This window comes from Rhagoletis pomonella, unplaced genomic scaffold, assembly GCF_013731165.1.
Source record: "Rhagoletis pomonella isolate Grant_MI unplaced genomic scaffold, Rhpom_1.0 Rhpom_scaffold_02545, whole genome shotgun sequence".
In the NCBI taxonomy this organism is placed as follows: Eukaryota; Metazoa; Arthropoda; class Insecta; order Diptera; family Tephritidae; genus Rhagoletis; species Rhagoletis pomonella.
This window is the reverse complement of record NW_023461099.1, coordinates 1-16,051: the sequence shown is the minus strand read 5'-3', so window position 1 is coordinate 16,051 and position 16,051 is coordinate 1. Positions and strand designations below refer to the sequence as shown.

The window sequence follows — 16,051 nt, the reverse complement described above, 5'->3', positions numbered from 1 at the left end:
AGTTTGGTACAAATTGGTAGAACGGTTACCGAGATACATATATGTGATCATAAGTGGGCGGTGCCACGCCCATTTTTCAAAATTTTATCCTAAACGTATTTCTTGGTAAAGAATTGTTGCAAGCATCAATTTTGAATAAATTAGCTTTAATATTTACTGATTTATCGAAGATTTCGTATTTCTCCAAATTACCGTTATATGGGATGTAGGCGTGGTTATTGTCCGATTTTAAAAATTTTCGGCCATTTGGTATACCGTAGCAAGACTAACAACTGTGCCAAGTTTGGAAGAAATTGGTGCAGCGGTTACAAAGATATACACATGTAACCATAAGTGGGCGTGGCTACGCCCATTTTCCAAAAAATTTATAATATTCTTATTTATCGTCTGAAAATTGTTGTAAATATCAATTTTGAGTGTATAATCTTCACTAGTTACTAAAATATCGCGATTTTCGTATTTCCGATAATTACCGTTATATGGGAAGTGGCCGTGGTTACAGTCCGATTTCGCCCATTTTCAATACCAACCTACCTTGGGTTAACGGAAACCTACGTACCAAATTTCGTTGAGATATCTCAATTGTTGCTCGAGTTATCGTGTACGCGGACGGATAGACAGACGGACAGACGGACGGACAGACAGACATGGCTTAATCGATTTCTCTTTTCATTCTGATCATTTATGTACACATTTGTGTATATCATCTCGATTCGTTTTGGCTGTTACAAACAACCGTTATGTAAACAAAATTAATATACCCTTGTGCACAAGTGCGCTCGGGTATAAAAATGTGTAGAATTTCTAGGCAAAATGCAAACAAAAAAATAAAAACATACAATGGATAACGGATCAATGCAAAGATTTGCATAACGTTGCATTCATTCCACTCAACTGCACTTTTCATCATACTATGCGCAAATTTCGATATCAACACTACGCTCGACGCGCGTCAGCAAAGGCAAACAATAAAATCGGAAATTTCAGACAAAATTACAACTTCCTGTCACCAACAGTAGTGGTAGCGTGGGCAACAACAACAACAGCAACAGCAAGAACAGCGAATGTCAGTAGCAAATATTTTAGTTATAAACTCGAACAACTCATGCCACATGACAACAAGCAAACTCTTTACCAACCACCACCCACCCACTCACACACCTTTACTGCGGCCACTACGCTACCAATTAAATGACTAACACTAATTTTTTATTTATTTTTTAATGCAACTAAAGTTTAACTCAATAACGCGGTAGTGCCAAATGCAAAGTTAACGAAATTTAAAAAAAAAAACGACAAAAAAACAACAACAATAAAAAATTGTTTATGAAAAGGCGCCATTTTGTTAAAAGTAGAAATTATGGAAACGTGACCACAACTTCATGCTGCATATTGGCAGCCGCAGCGCAGCGGCGATAGAGAGCAGCAATACTTAGTTGCATAGCCGGTGACAAGTGGGCGAGGGGAACAGCAAACACCAACATTTAACGGAAAAGTGTGCAATTTTCCAAGAACATTTGTGCAAAATTACGTTTGTGTGTTGGTGTGAGCAAAATTTAGAGACAGTCTGGTAAAGCGCTAGTTCCGCCCTAGAAATTTCAGAACTGTCTCTGAACTACTGCAAAAGGGATGTAGAGCTGGACGGTTGAAACTCATATGTTGCTAGTTGCGCTGTCATCAATGTTATGCTGGTCATGCGAAAGCTGACAAAAGATGCACAAATGTACTATACTATATTCTTTCGATTTTTTTAGACTCTAAAACTAATAGCAAAATATAACCATACAATTTGGTTAAGTTACACTTAACAGCAAAAGTCTGCGTACGCCATTTATTTTTTAAATATTCACAAAATATTGAGAGTTAAAATTTGTTTGTTATTATTTTATAAAAAAAATTGATCATGCTTAAAACAAAATCATATAAACCGTGTTTTCAAGCTTTATGCAAAACAAAGGAAAATTTAACGATTTGTCATCAAAATTTTCGACTTTTTAATCAGATTTAAAAAAAGATAAACAAAAGTGCGTAGTTATGCAATGATTTTTTTTTGTAATTTCCAATGTTTTGCATTTTAAATATTTTTCGTTAAGTATGTCTCATATTCCATGAACAATTTAAATTCAAATTCCTAACAGTGCTGCAAACTTGATAGAACTCTAAAGCTGTCTTCAAATTTCAACTTTTTAATCAGAGTTTTTTTTATAGATATTTCAGGTATTCAGTTTTGTAGCCCATCAAATTTTAGTGTAGTAAAGAGTAACCTTGCATCTTGAATGAAAATATTTAAATAGGAGAATACCTTCAAAAGCTATAGGAATGCATACTTACCACTCCGGTTTGAAAATGTTGACGTTTTTTAACAGCTTCCCGAATTCTACTAAATTTCCAACACAGTTAGAAACGTGAATTTATATGTTTATGCTATAATACTTATGAGCCATCCTTGAATAAAAAAATTTACGAAAAATATTTAAAAAAAGATTACGAAAAATATTTAGCATGAAAACCATTGTAAATATTAAAAATTCTATGAATTCTTATTAGATGCCGGACAGATGTATTACATTTCAATACATTTAATACAATTTAACGCTGAATTATCACAAATAAGCATTCAATATATCACCGTTTTTCCTCTTTTTATCACACGACTTGGTTTAGACTTTTAATTATAGGAAGCACAGAAAAACCCTTTATACGTAACAAATATAAATTATTTTTAAGAATAACGGTTTTAGAAAATGAAGGAATAACTGACAATTTATGTTCTTAATTTTAAAGCGCAGTTTGCCTCAAAAAGTAAGTTAGTTCAAAACAAATAGCTCAATAATCATGAAACGAAGAATTTTTTATTTACAAAATTTTATGCGTGCTTATTAACAGTATTTAAAGAAAAGGCTCTATACTGTACTTCTTAGAACCTGCTCAAAACTAACCACATTTGTTCTAGCCCGGAGATGACCCTTTTTGAACTATCTAGGAACTGATGTTATATGAACTGTCTTAGAACCATCTAAGCCAAAGTCAGCTCAGAACAAGTTCAAAAGTTCTGCAGAGGGCGACAATTGCCACTTCGTAGGACATCGCCATGTTAAAAAAGACAGTTGAAAGCATTGGTGTGCAAAAAATTCCAAGAAAATTAAAAAATAAGAAAATAAGCACAACAGCTTTATAGCAGTGATGCTATGCGAAATGGAGTGAGTCGAAAAAATAGCTCTTCGTTTGGCAGGCGAACAGTGCAGTTATACAAGGGTTTGTGATAAGTCAGTGACTTTCTGAATATTTCTTCTTTGTCACGAATTAAGCCTTTCTAAAAATAGACTCCTTTTGTTGATTGATTCTTGCGACAGATAAACGAAATGTTACATGTTGAAACGAACATGAAAACCGGGTTGGTTCCAAATTTAATTTTGCAAGCGACGAGGAAACTTGCTTCAAAACAAAATTATTTCATCCCTTTAAAACAAAATATGTCCCCGAGGTCCTGTGTATGAATATGCATTTTTTAGATATTTATTTCAGTGTTGAGTTCTTCATTTGAAAAAAAAAACACATTTTACCGCCGAGCTATTGTCTCTGGTTTAGGAACTGAAAATAGTCGGAAGACGCTAAATGCCTATAATCTATACTAATTATATAAAGAGAAGTCCCTTTTTTTTGTAACAGGTAATCTCGCGAACGGCTGGTCCGATTTTCATGAAATTTTGTATACAAATAGCTTTCGGTAACCAACATGTTTTAGGCTAAAAAAATTTTACTTTTTTCGGGTAGGTGAACCAGGGACCGGTCTATTCGAAAAAATCTTATTATAGTCCGATTTGCTTACAATTTAGTACGTAAGTAGCTTTTTAGCATATATTAGCATATATGCCCCATTTTTTCCGGGAAGTGGACCAGGGACTGATCTATTCGAAAAAATCGTTTTTACGGTTGATTTGCTTAAAATTCGGTACGTAGGTACCTTTTTAGCATATATTAGAGTTCTAGAGAAATAAATCGCATATTCTTGCAGAAAAATTGGAACTATTGGAAAAGGGGGCGTGGCATCTTCCATACAAACCGAATTTTTCATACTGCCTATCTTTGGAAGTGTTCATGGTAGAGTTCTGGAACTTGGTGTGGAGATATACGAAATTAATCGCACACTCATGAAGAAAGAGGGCAGCTGTTGGAAAGGAGGGCGTGGCTCCTCCCATATAAATCGAATTTTTATACTGCATGTTAAACCGGCACAACGCTTGAGCAAGGTCGTGGCCGATTTAATTTGTTGGAATGAGAAATAAAGCAAAAACGTTTGTATTAATATTAAATATAAATTCGTGTTTATTCAATATCGATATTGGTATTAATATATGTATGTATATATTTGGTTTTACAGGTTACCTTTGATTTGACTCAGGAACACAATGGCTGGAACACGTCCTCTTGGATTCACTCTCGGAAAACAAGTAAGTGACCGGTTGAAATTTCTTCTTACTGTTGCCTGTCGAACTGTATATTTACCGAAGGGACATTTTAGCATAAGTAACATAGTGGTAAACAGTTCGACAGTTGACATAATAATGAAGTTATGTTAAGCATTAGGGTGGGTCGAAAATGCTGCGACAAATTTAGGCCGTTGGCCTAAACATGCCGGCCCCCTTTGCGAAGCGAAAAATCTGAATTCCACGTGTTCCGGCCACTATGTTCCAATTAACTCCTTAATTTTAAAAAATTATCTAATAATGTAAATGTTCTTCGTTGCCGTTGTCCATGTACCTAAACTCTGTAAGGTAGAAGAAAGTATTATTTAAAGACGTGGGTTTCAAAAATTCAACTGCACATTTATTCAATAAAATAAGTAACAATTCAGTGTGTATTTAATTCATTTTTGGTAAAAGTATGCGAAGAAAAAAAAAGTTCAACAAGCGCCCGACAGGACCCATCCAAAGATGGTGTTCTGTGCTAATAGCGGGCCGAGAGTACCCGCAGGAATTGCGCCGAGTAGTATTTTGGGGAAGACCTCGGCGCCTAATACTAAGCGGACTGGCGCTGCGATGTGGAAGCGCGGGTCCGCGAGCTTCAGGTTCGAATAAGCGGCGACTACGGTAGCGTCCAAACTAGTATGTCCGCTTCCGATAATTTTTGATGGAAATTGCGTGCGTCGTAACGGTGGCTGACTGTCCATGCTTTCCTCTCAACTTGTTGAAGTAGCCCCTTTGGGAATTTATTGCAGTTATCCCAAGATTTAATTCCCTCGCCAAATCTTCGGCGATTATGGACGTCGAAGCGCACGCATCAATTACGGCTCGAACCAAATGTAGGCGGCCCGCTGCTTCTATCTTGACCACAGCTGTCGGCGCGATCGATGTGAGGGCTTGAATCGGATGTGCCGGGGCTCGGAGGTCCTGGACCATACCTGACCGGAAACCGGTTCTAGGCGGAAGGTGGAACGCTTGTGGTTCCACTCTTCCATGCTGTCGCCGATGACGCGGTCGTCTGTTCAGTCGTCGAGTTTGAAGACGATGCCATTCGTTTCGCGGTTGGAAAGTTTTCATTTCCATTCCGCTTAGCTCTCTTTGCTCATATCTCAAGAGCTGCCCGTAGCGCTGGGGTTCCAGCTCCACTTCACTAGCCGAGTCCAGATGGAGTGCGTATGACTCCATTCCGGTTGATTCTTCTGGGCGGAAAGCGCTAGTTTCCGCTCCAGTTTCTGGCATATCCCCCTCCTCTAGATCTGGGCGGAAAGCATTAGTTTCCGCTCCAGCGACTGGCATTTCTTCCTCCTCCAGGTCTGGGCGGAAAGCATTCGATTCCGCTCCGACCTCAGACGCATCTAGTGAAAGCGCATCATCACTGTCATTGTTGATTATTGGCCTCCTTGATCGTCGCTGACGTCTTGATCCATCGCTCACGTTGTCAATATGGAGCATGGTGTGGTGTTCTTCGTTACAGCGTCGACATCTCCCTGGGTTAGTGCAGTGTGCTGCACGATGTATCCCCGATAAACAGTTCGTGCAATAGCGATGGATCAGAACGTCACGCAGGCGTTCTTCTGGTCTTTTGGCACGAAATATTGGGCATACTCTTAAGGGATGCTTGTTGCTGCATAATCTGCACGTCAGCGGGTAATTATTTGCCTCAGCTTGTTTGCGTACATTAGTGAAGCGAGTCATCTTCTGAAATAATCTTGTATGTAGCGCACCGACAAAAATGATCGATTTTGGAATGGCGAGCAATATTGAAACGAGATGGAGCATGTACGGTTTTTTCCGTAATTTCGTTAACTGCCTAAAAGTGCACAGTGTTATGACCCCTTAATGATTGATAGGTGGTTTGACCGTGCATGCATGCCTTTATGGTTGGTACAACAGGGTTGCAAGAGGTAAGTGGGTTTATTACCTGACATGGAGATGGCACGAAAAGTATGGTGGAAACAAATTATTATGTAGCAATTATCATTTTTTTTCTTTTTCGTCAGTCTCTGTGCTCGCATTAAATTGCATCAATGAAAAACTTATGCAATTGAAAAATAGATAATAATAAATAATTATGTGTTATTTATTACTACCCACCCCCTCTATATGAAAAAAAGCACACATAATTTCATTTACTGCAAACACATCAATGCCAACTAATGCAATGCAAGCTAATTTGCGCAATATTTTACGCAGACTGGGTACAGAAACTTGCAAGTGCAGCCCGAGTGTAAATACTTCTCAAGGTAACTCTGTAAAGTATCGAAATTATTTCTCATGTTATCGATAGTAGAACCTACTTCCGTGAATGGCCGCCTGTCATACACAAACAAGGTTATATATATTTGTGTTTACTACAAGTGCGGTTGTGCGGTTGTGCGGTACCGGTGAAGTATTTGTGCTTGTGAATCGGAAAAAACATAAATGAACGTAAAACAAAAAACGGCGTTGGTGTTGTGAAAAAAGAAATGGGGAAATAAAGGCTAACTCCAGGTGAATGAATATATGTAAGTAGTGTGAATGTATAAAAACAGAATTAATGTGGAACTAAAAATAAGTGAATTTTACGAAATACATGCGTACAAAGAAAATACGTAAATCAAAGTTATTTCGAACCAAAAAAAAACGTGCGTGATAAAAAAGCATGTATTATTGAAAACCTTACATATGCACCGAAGTACCGGTGCACTATTTAATTCACCTACAGTTCTGTGGCTTTTGTCCAAGCATACCAGTAGGAACCCTATCTGCTAGCTAATGCGTTATATACGCGTAGATAGTACTGCAAACAGTTTGTGTGAGCATTTTAAAAAAAATGTCCATCGTTTTACATAGGGATCGTGGAGAAATATAACGCATAATCGTGTCACGTGTGAGCAGTTTTCTCTTACTTTTGCATGGAATCCGCTATTATAGTATCCTATATGTTGTTGTTTCTTTCCAATCAAATATTATTACGCGATTAGTAACGTGTTATATAACGCCAAAAATGGCATATGGAATGTGTTGGTTATTATTGAAAATTTTAGAACGTTAGGACGTTCCTGCTGGGTATATACATACATATGTACATGTTGTACTAGTTGTTCGCGTTAAGGGTGTGTCAGACGGGAAGGATAAATTTTATTTCTACATGCGAAGAAATAAACATTGTGAAGTGTGACTGAAAAGAGTGCAAATCGATTTCGAAAAATATATTTCAACTTGCTCGTGTTTCCCTAGCAATTTTCACTTCTGCTGCAAGTTATGTCAAATTAACCGAGTGTTGCCGAATGATACTGATTGCAAATTGTGAAAGATAATTTGGAATAATTGTCAAAAAAAAACGTTTTGGAAATAAACCTAATTTCAGCAGACACTACAAAATTTCCCACTGTGACAGCTTATCCGAAAAAATATTGCACTACAACGTCTGACAACCCCTTTATACCGTCGTAGTTTCAGTACATGTATGCATATATGTACATACATACATACTTATGGATGTTTGAAATGCAGCTCAACGCCTGAACGGCACATTTTTTTGCACATTCCATGCTTTTGCCTTAGAGTTGTAGTTTCAGTACATGTATGTATAAATGCAGCTCAACGCATGAACGGCACAATTTTGGCACATTCCATACTATTGCCTTAGGGATGGTCAATGCCGCGTATGCTTGTGTGTTGACACAGTGTGTTGGTATCATTGTGTCATTGCTGCTGCGCTACTGTACTGGGTTACAGATTACTAATATGTGTAATTTAAAATGAAATGAAATAAATTGCGTTCGCCGGCAAATACGTTGAGCTGGAAATATCGAAAGAAATTTAATACGTGTATATGTATGACGGGTGAATGCGTTTGAAATTACTACGGGGATCTGCTTAAAGCTGTTTTTTTTTTTTTTTTGTTGTTTATCAAAGAATGTGCAGCACAGGACATGGATTAACGCATCGAAGGAATGGTGTTGCAGATGCAGCCAGGATGGCCGGCAATATGCGCTATCCACAATGCCCAGTGGAAGGTGAATTCTTTGAAGCAGAACCAGCCACCATACGACCAAAGAAAAAAGATCGGAAGAGCCGAAAGGGAAAAAGGGGGTAAGTGCTTTACAATTAAAATGTTTCTATGTTCTCCTATTGTATTATTGATATAAACCAGCCTACTCTGTTCGCGGGCCGTTCCATGGTGACTGGTGCAATGTGTTTGTGTGAAATAAATTTACATACGTAGATGGAAAAAATTAATGAAATTTAAACACCAAGTACGTTACTTCTCATTCGGTATAGCTAGAATTGGTTTTAATTTCATGTTGTTTACGTCTTTGAAATAGCAATATGTACAATTAGCGATTCTTCTCATTGGCAAGTTGTTTTCGCATACGAAAACGTTAACGACATGAAAAAATTCCTAGCAATTTCTACCGAATTTATTGAACAGTGTGTGTCTAAATGTAACTATCGTCTTAATGGTTCAATTTCATTAAGTATGCAAATTTATTTTTGAATTTCAATTCAATATGGAAAGGTGTGGTAGGTGGAAGGGGGGTTTTTTTTTTTTTTTCATATGGATTTATACAGACGCCATAGTTTCATCGTTATCCGTGGTATAGGGTGGTAGTAGTACTAGTTTGACAAGGGGTCTTGTCACTCTACCCTTTTCAGTTATGACCTCTACAACACGAACTCGATTGTCAGAACCTGGGTGCAAATTAGCCACCCTTCCTAATCTCCATTCGTTAGGTGGAAGATTATCCTCTCTTATGACCACCATGTCTCCCACTTTTATGTTGGATTTAGGATGTTTCCACTTTATTCGTTTCTGTAGTTCGGTAAGGTACTCCGATTTCCACCTCCTGCAGAAGTTTTGATGCAAGGCTTTGAGTTTCTGCCAACGATTGACGATCGAGGCTGGGTTTTCGTTCACATCTAGTTCTGGTGGAGCCAAGATGTGTCCGCCTACCAAAAAATGACCTGGAGTTAAGGGCTCAAGGTCAGATGGTTCATTGGAAGCTGGGCTCAGCGGACGTGAGTTGAGACACGACTCAACTCGGCATAGTAGAGTGTTGAATTCCTCAAATGTGTACTTCATATTAGACGCGATCTTTTTAAAGTGGCTTTTAAAGCTTTTCACACCTGCCTCCCACAGACCACCCATGTGCGGAGCTGCGGCAGGTGTGAAATGCCAAGTCAATGCCTGATGGGCATATTTTGATAACGTATTCGTCCGAGCGTCGGATAAAAATGCCTTTAGTTCCGCTTTTAAAGCCCGTGATGCTCCTACGAAATTTGTCCCATTATCTGAGTACACATTTTTTGGACACCCTCGTCTGGAAACGAATCTGGAAAATGCTGCTAAAAACGATTGAGTACTTAGGTCGCTTGTGGCCTCTAAATGAATGGCCTTGGTAGAAAAGCAGACAAATAGACACACATAACCCTTTGACATTCGGCAGCCTCGTCCACGATAACTCTTAATGTCAAATGGTCCAGCAAAATCCACCCCAGCATTGGTAAATGGTCGCGAAAAAGTTGTTCGCTCTTGTGGAAGAATCCCCATAAGTTGGCCTTGCGCGCGTTTTTTATAGATAGTGCAGATCTTGCAGTTATGGATTGTGGACCTTATCATCGTTTTCACCTTAGGAATCCAATACTGCGTTCGTATGAGACGCAACATTAGTTGATTCTCACCATGGAGAGAAGTTTCATGGATGAATTGGACAATCAGACGGGATAATCTACAATTGTATGGGAGTATAACGGGATGCCGTTCGTTGTACGCTAGATCCAGAGATGTGCCAAGACGACCCCCCGTCCGCAGCACATCATCTTTATCCAGAAATGGATTAAGAGGAAGTATTTCACTCTTAGACTCAATGCACTCTTTAGTTTTCAGTTTCGCGATTTCTGCTCCGTAATGTTGCTTCTGAGCAAGTTTAATCAGGCGAGTAGTCGTTGATTTAATTTCATTAGATGAAATTAAGCAAGATTCCGACTGAAAAGAAGCTTTTGTCTTCGGATGGGTTCTTTGAAAGAAACGCAATATATAAGATATCACCCTCAAAGCCCTCGGTAAACTAGAAAACCGGTCAAGAATGTCATTGATTTTGTCTGTCGATGTTGTTGCATGAACGTGCACCCTTTTTTCCTCAATGCTCGTGGTGAAGTCTGTCTCTTGGGTTGGCCAATTTTCCCTATTTTCTTGTAGCCAAGAAGGTCCCTGCCACCACAAAGAGTTTTTGACCAATTCGTTCGCCAGTATGCCTCTGCTTGCTAAATCTGCGGGATTCGTAGCTGAATCGACGTGAAGCCAGTTCAAGTTCCCTACTTTGTCTAAGATTTTTGTAATTCGGTGGGCAACGAAGGTTGACCACGAACATGGGGGCTTGCGTATCCACGCCAGAACAATCGTCGAATCAGTCCACAGATGTATGTTTAGGTGGCCTAATTCAAGATTTTTGGTGATTGATTCGACTATTTCTGACAGTAATACCGCCCCGCAAAGTTCTAATCTAGGCAAAGAAATTGTTTTGACTGGCGCTACTCTAGTTTTTGCTAATAGCAGATTTACAAGTACTTTATCCTCTTTTTCCACGCGTAAGTAGACTGCGGCAGCGTACGCTTTTTCGGATGCGTCGCAGAATCCGTGAATCTCTACCTTTTCCGTTGGTGAGAAAGATACCCAACGTGGTATCCTTATATTATTGATTTCCTGATAGTTTCTCGTGAAATTCTGCCATCTATCTAGTGTTGTTGGGGACACCGTCTCGTCCCAGTCTGTACCCTCTAACCATATGCTCTGCATAAGTATTTTCGCGACAATTATCATTGGAGCTAGCCAACCTAACGGGTCAAAGAGTTTAGCGATGGCTGATAATATCGCTCTCTTCGTTGGATTGACGTTATCTTCTATTGGCTTGGCTATAAAATAAAATTGGTCGGAATGCGCGTTCCACCTTATACCTAGGGCTTTTACACTGCTTGTGTCCTCAAACTCTAAGAAATTTTCACTCAGCAGATGTGCTTTTGGTATGCCTTGCAATATTTTATTGCAATTCGACGTCCATTTTCTAAGTGGAAAACCAGCTGATTTTAAAACTGCGGAAATCTCATCCCTGGCTTTTATCGCGGAGTCAATAGTATGTCCTCCGGCAAGAACGTCGTCGACATACATACTTTTTCGTAAAATGTTCGAGGCTATAGGATAGAGGCTTTCTGAGTCATCAGCTAGCTGGAGCAATGTCCTTATCGCGAGATAAGGAGCACAATTTATACCGAAAGTAACCGTCTTTAATTCGTAAATACTAATTGGTTCGTTTGGACACGTACGGAAAATTATTCGTTGGTACTTCGTTTGGTTGGCGTCTACAAGAATTTGCCTATACATCTTCTCAATATCGCTATTGAAGACGTATCTAAAAAGTCTCCAGCGGAGAATCAACACTGGTAAATCAGACTGAAGCACTGGCCCTGGAAGAAGAATATCGTTCAGGCTGACACCATTGGCTGAAGACGACGAAGCATTGAAAACCACCCGAACCTTTGTCGTAGTACTCTCTTCTTTTACCACAGCGTGATGTGGTAAATAGTAACTGTCGACTGCATCTGCTGACTGAATTGCATTAACTTTAGACATATGGCCCATTGTCTCGTATTCCATGATGACTTTGTTATATTCCCTCTGTAAGTCTGGATTTTTTCTAAGTCGAGTTTCGTTCTTGTAAAATTGAGAAAACGCGATTTTGAGTGATGGCCCTAAGTTTATATCAGCCGGGAACTCCGCCTTGAAAGGAAGCGACACGATGTACCTCCCATCTGGATTCCGCTGTGTTGTACGCTTGTAAAGCTCCTCGCACTTTGCTTCCTCAGCTGTTGCAGTTTTATCTCGTGGAAGATCCTCAAGTTCCCAAAAAGAGCTTAGCTGTTTGTCTAGGGCCACTTCATTGAAGAACGATACTCTATTATTGTTGGTTGGGTTGACTGCATCAGCACGACCAGTCAGTATCCAACCGAACACTGTTTCTTGTGCCAGAAGGGTACTAAGAACATTCTTCTTAATGCCACTCAAAATTATATGGGGATATATGTCCCCTCCCAAGACAAGATCGACCTGCTCATTTACATAAAACCTTTTATCTGCCAGGATGAGATCAGGAAAAGCTTGTTGTGTTAGTGCGCTAATGTCGCAAGTTGGCAAATTCCCGGTAAGAGTTGGTAGCACTAACACAATAGCATCAATTGAAATGAATGGGTCAATCGGTGACCGCAACTGTATCGAACACGCTTCTTTTACCTGTGCAGAAACCGTATTATTGATGCCCGAAACTTGAGCATGCATTTTCTTTGTGGGCAGTTGATTCTGCGTCTGAGCCTCTCCGTAATGAAGGAACACTCAGAGCCAGAATCAATTAGAGCTCTAGCAGCATAATTGGTGCCATTATAATGAATAGTAACCCGAGCAGTGCCGAGTAAAACACCTTTGCTAGTATTAGCGTGATGTGATTGCACCTTTTTTACTTGGTTACTTTTCCCCTTTGAAGCTTGATTCCTCAATTGTGCCTGTCTGGAAGTCGATGGTAAATTGTCCGCAGGATTAGAAGTATTTTCCCTGGTAGCTGTTTTAGGCGGTGCTGTCTGATTGTGTAGGAGCGTATGGTGTCGAGAATGGCAATTGGCGCAGTTATAAGAACTCGTGCATTTCGACACCGAATGTCCGAAAGACAGACAGTTAAAACAGCTATTGTTCGTTTTTACAAAGGAGATTCTATCAGCTACAGACATCTTCAGAAATTTTGGGCACATATGAATTCTATGCTCGTTGCTTTGGCACATTTTGCACATGTATTTGGCGACACTAGTTTGAAAAACGCCAAGTTTCTTGTGAGAGGGTTCAGAGGAATGCTTATGACTTGGCACTTTTGAAAACTTCGAAGTCTTGATTCCTCTTAAACCTGAAACCGATTCTAACGTTTGAAACCTGCTTGAAAGGAATCGGTCCATATCTGACCACTTGGATATTTCTGTTTTATTTTCTACCGATTGTTCCCACAGCGAAAGGGTTTCCTCAGGTAGTTTAGTAGAACACAGATACGTAATAATAGGGTCCCAGTTTGAAATGTCAATCTGGTGACTCTCTAGGGATGATATACAATTATTAATATCCCTTTGTAATCTCTTTATTGAGCTTCCACATTCACTATCAACTGTATTCAAGTTGAAGAGAATCTTCAACTGAGTGTTAACTAGGATCCTCTTATTTTCGTATCTATCGCAAAGATTCTTCCAGGCTGTGTTAAAGCCTTCATTCGTTAAGTCGCATTTCTTGACAATTTCTTTGGCTTCACCCTGCGTTTTTTGATTCAGATAATAAAGCTTCTGTATGGGTGTTAGCCGTTTGTTCAAGATATAAATTGCCGTGAACATGTCACGAAAAGTTGGCCACGACAAATAATCACCTTTAAAAACGTCAATATCGCAAGGTGGAAGATGCAAACTATGCGAAGCGAGTGACATCTCTTCACTTTCCTTTTCTGATTTTTCCAACTTTTCGGAATATTCGTTAATTTTTGTCATACACCGGACAAAAGCTGCATAGCAGATCTTATTTTTCTTTCTTATAGCGCTAACATCTTTAGCACTAGTTGATTCGGTAGTCAGAACTTCGTCAAAGAGTGCTTTGGCTTTCTCCCACAGTGCACTAAGCTCGCTTTGCTGAATTTTCAGCGAATGTTTGGAGTGCTCACCTGTGGGAGTGCTCAGAAATTCTGTATCAAATTCAATGACCGAATCTGCTAACCGGGTGTATGTTTCCATTTTATTTAATTTTTTCACTTATTTGCGAAATAACAACTTCACAAGAAATTTTTGGAAGTATCACTATGAGAGACTGACTCAAAAGAAGCCAATTTTCCAACCGTAAAGGTAGCACACGAAGAAAATCCTATGTCAAGGTAACCCAAAACTATATACCCAATGTATATAAGCAGAATGCACCACCAAAATACCACCAATTCAACCACAAAGTAATAAAAATTCTCTATTTTTCCTTTAAATTGTATCTATGAACTTTCTATGTTTATTAACACCGATTTAGCAATATAAATGCGTTTTAAGTATACGTATGTATGTATGTTTGTTTGTTCACAAGAAATTGCTCGCCAACCAAACCAGTGAGATCTGTATATGTATGTATGTGTATATATTCTTATGTACAAGCGCGTTATATGCCAAGTGCAAATAAATAATGAATATGGAAAAACACACCACTTGACTAATTAGAAATAGTGCCAAAATTTGTATTGGTTTTTAATAAATTAAATGCAAACGCGAAAGTGATTTTGTGAAAAGGAAATATTGCAAGTACCAAAGTTCGGTGCAGTGAAAAGTTTGGTTATGTAAACCGAATACAAGTGCAGTGTTGTTGGTAAATTTCGGTACTAAAATGCAAGTCACCAAGGAAAATATGATTAACAAAAATTCAACTATTTGAATTAATCACCGTAAAGAAACTTCTTGCAAATTGTTTCGCGATAATTCCAAAGCAAAACAAAACACTGCCTTTTTTTATGCCTGATCACACTTGTTTAATATTTAAATGGCTTTAGCGCCCACAAATGTATGTACATATATATGTGCGTGTGTGTGTGTCACTTAGCACTTCGGTTGCAATTAAAACTTTAAATTTTCACAAAATCACTCGCGAATTCTTGATTATTAACTAAATAAATGCTACACAAGATAATCTAAGTGCAGTGAAATTTGACCCACGTACCTTTAATGTAAAAAATTGATGACTTTATTTATCTAACAGGTGTCGGTGTTCGTGTGTGTGTTTTTGCTGTTGTTACTGGAAGCTCCTTTGGTTGCTTTGTGCAAAAATTTTGTAGCTGCTGCTGCAATGTACGGCTGCTTCAGATAGGCTCAAATTGGAATCCTCGGATTGGCTCAAAAAGCTGGGCGCTGGCAAGTGGAAAATGTTACGGCGTTGAAGGACCAGTATGTTAAACCGGCACAACGCTTGAGCAAGGTCGTGGCCGATTTAATTTGTTGGAATGAGAAATAAAGCAAAAACGTTTGTATTAATATTAAATATAAATTCGTGTTTATTCAATATCGATATTGGTATTAATATATGTATGTATATATTTGGTTTTACAGGTTACCTTTGATTTGACTCAGGAACACAATGGCTGGAACACGTCCTCTTGGATTCACTCTCGGAAAACAAGTAAGTGACCGGTTGAAATTTCTTCTTACTGTTGCCTGTCGAACTGTATATTTACCGAAGGGACATTTTAGCATAAGTAACATAGTGGTAAACAGTTCGACAGTTGACATAATAATGAAGTTATGTTAAGCATTAGGGTGGGTCGAAAATGCTGCGACAAATTTAGGCCGTTGGCCTAAACACTGCATATCTCTGAAAGGAATTATAAAATCTAAAATATTTTAAGACGTCCACCAAAATATTTCGGAAAAATATTAACATTAGCTGGACCGAGTTCAAAATACCTCCAAAAATGGAAATAGTTTCTTAAAGATGATTTTTGAAAAAGTTCCCTCAAATGACAAAACGGTTTAGGCTTAAAAAATTTACATAAGAATTAAAAAAA

General features: G+C 38.7%; 1 long non-coding RNA gene across 1 annotated transcript; it reads left to right on the top strand.

The window, feature by feature from the left end:
* Nucleotides 1–4,221: 4,221 nt before the first annotated feature.
* LOC118753505 lies at nt 4,222–15,848 on the top strand. The gene is made up of 5 exons (XR_004994814.1): nt 4,222–4,295; nt 4,382–4,451; nt 8,364–8,540; nt 15,250–15,510; nt 15,597–15,848. It is a non-coding gene; the product is annotated as an uncharacterized LOC118753505 (long non-coding RNA).
* The last annotated feature ends 203 nt before the right edge of the window (nt 15,849–16,051 follow it).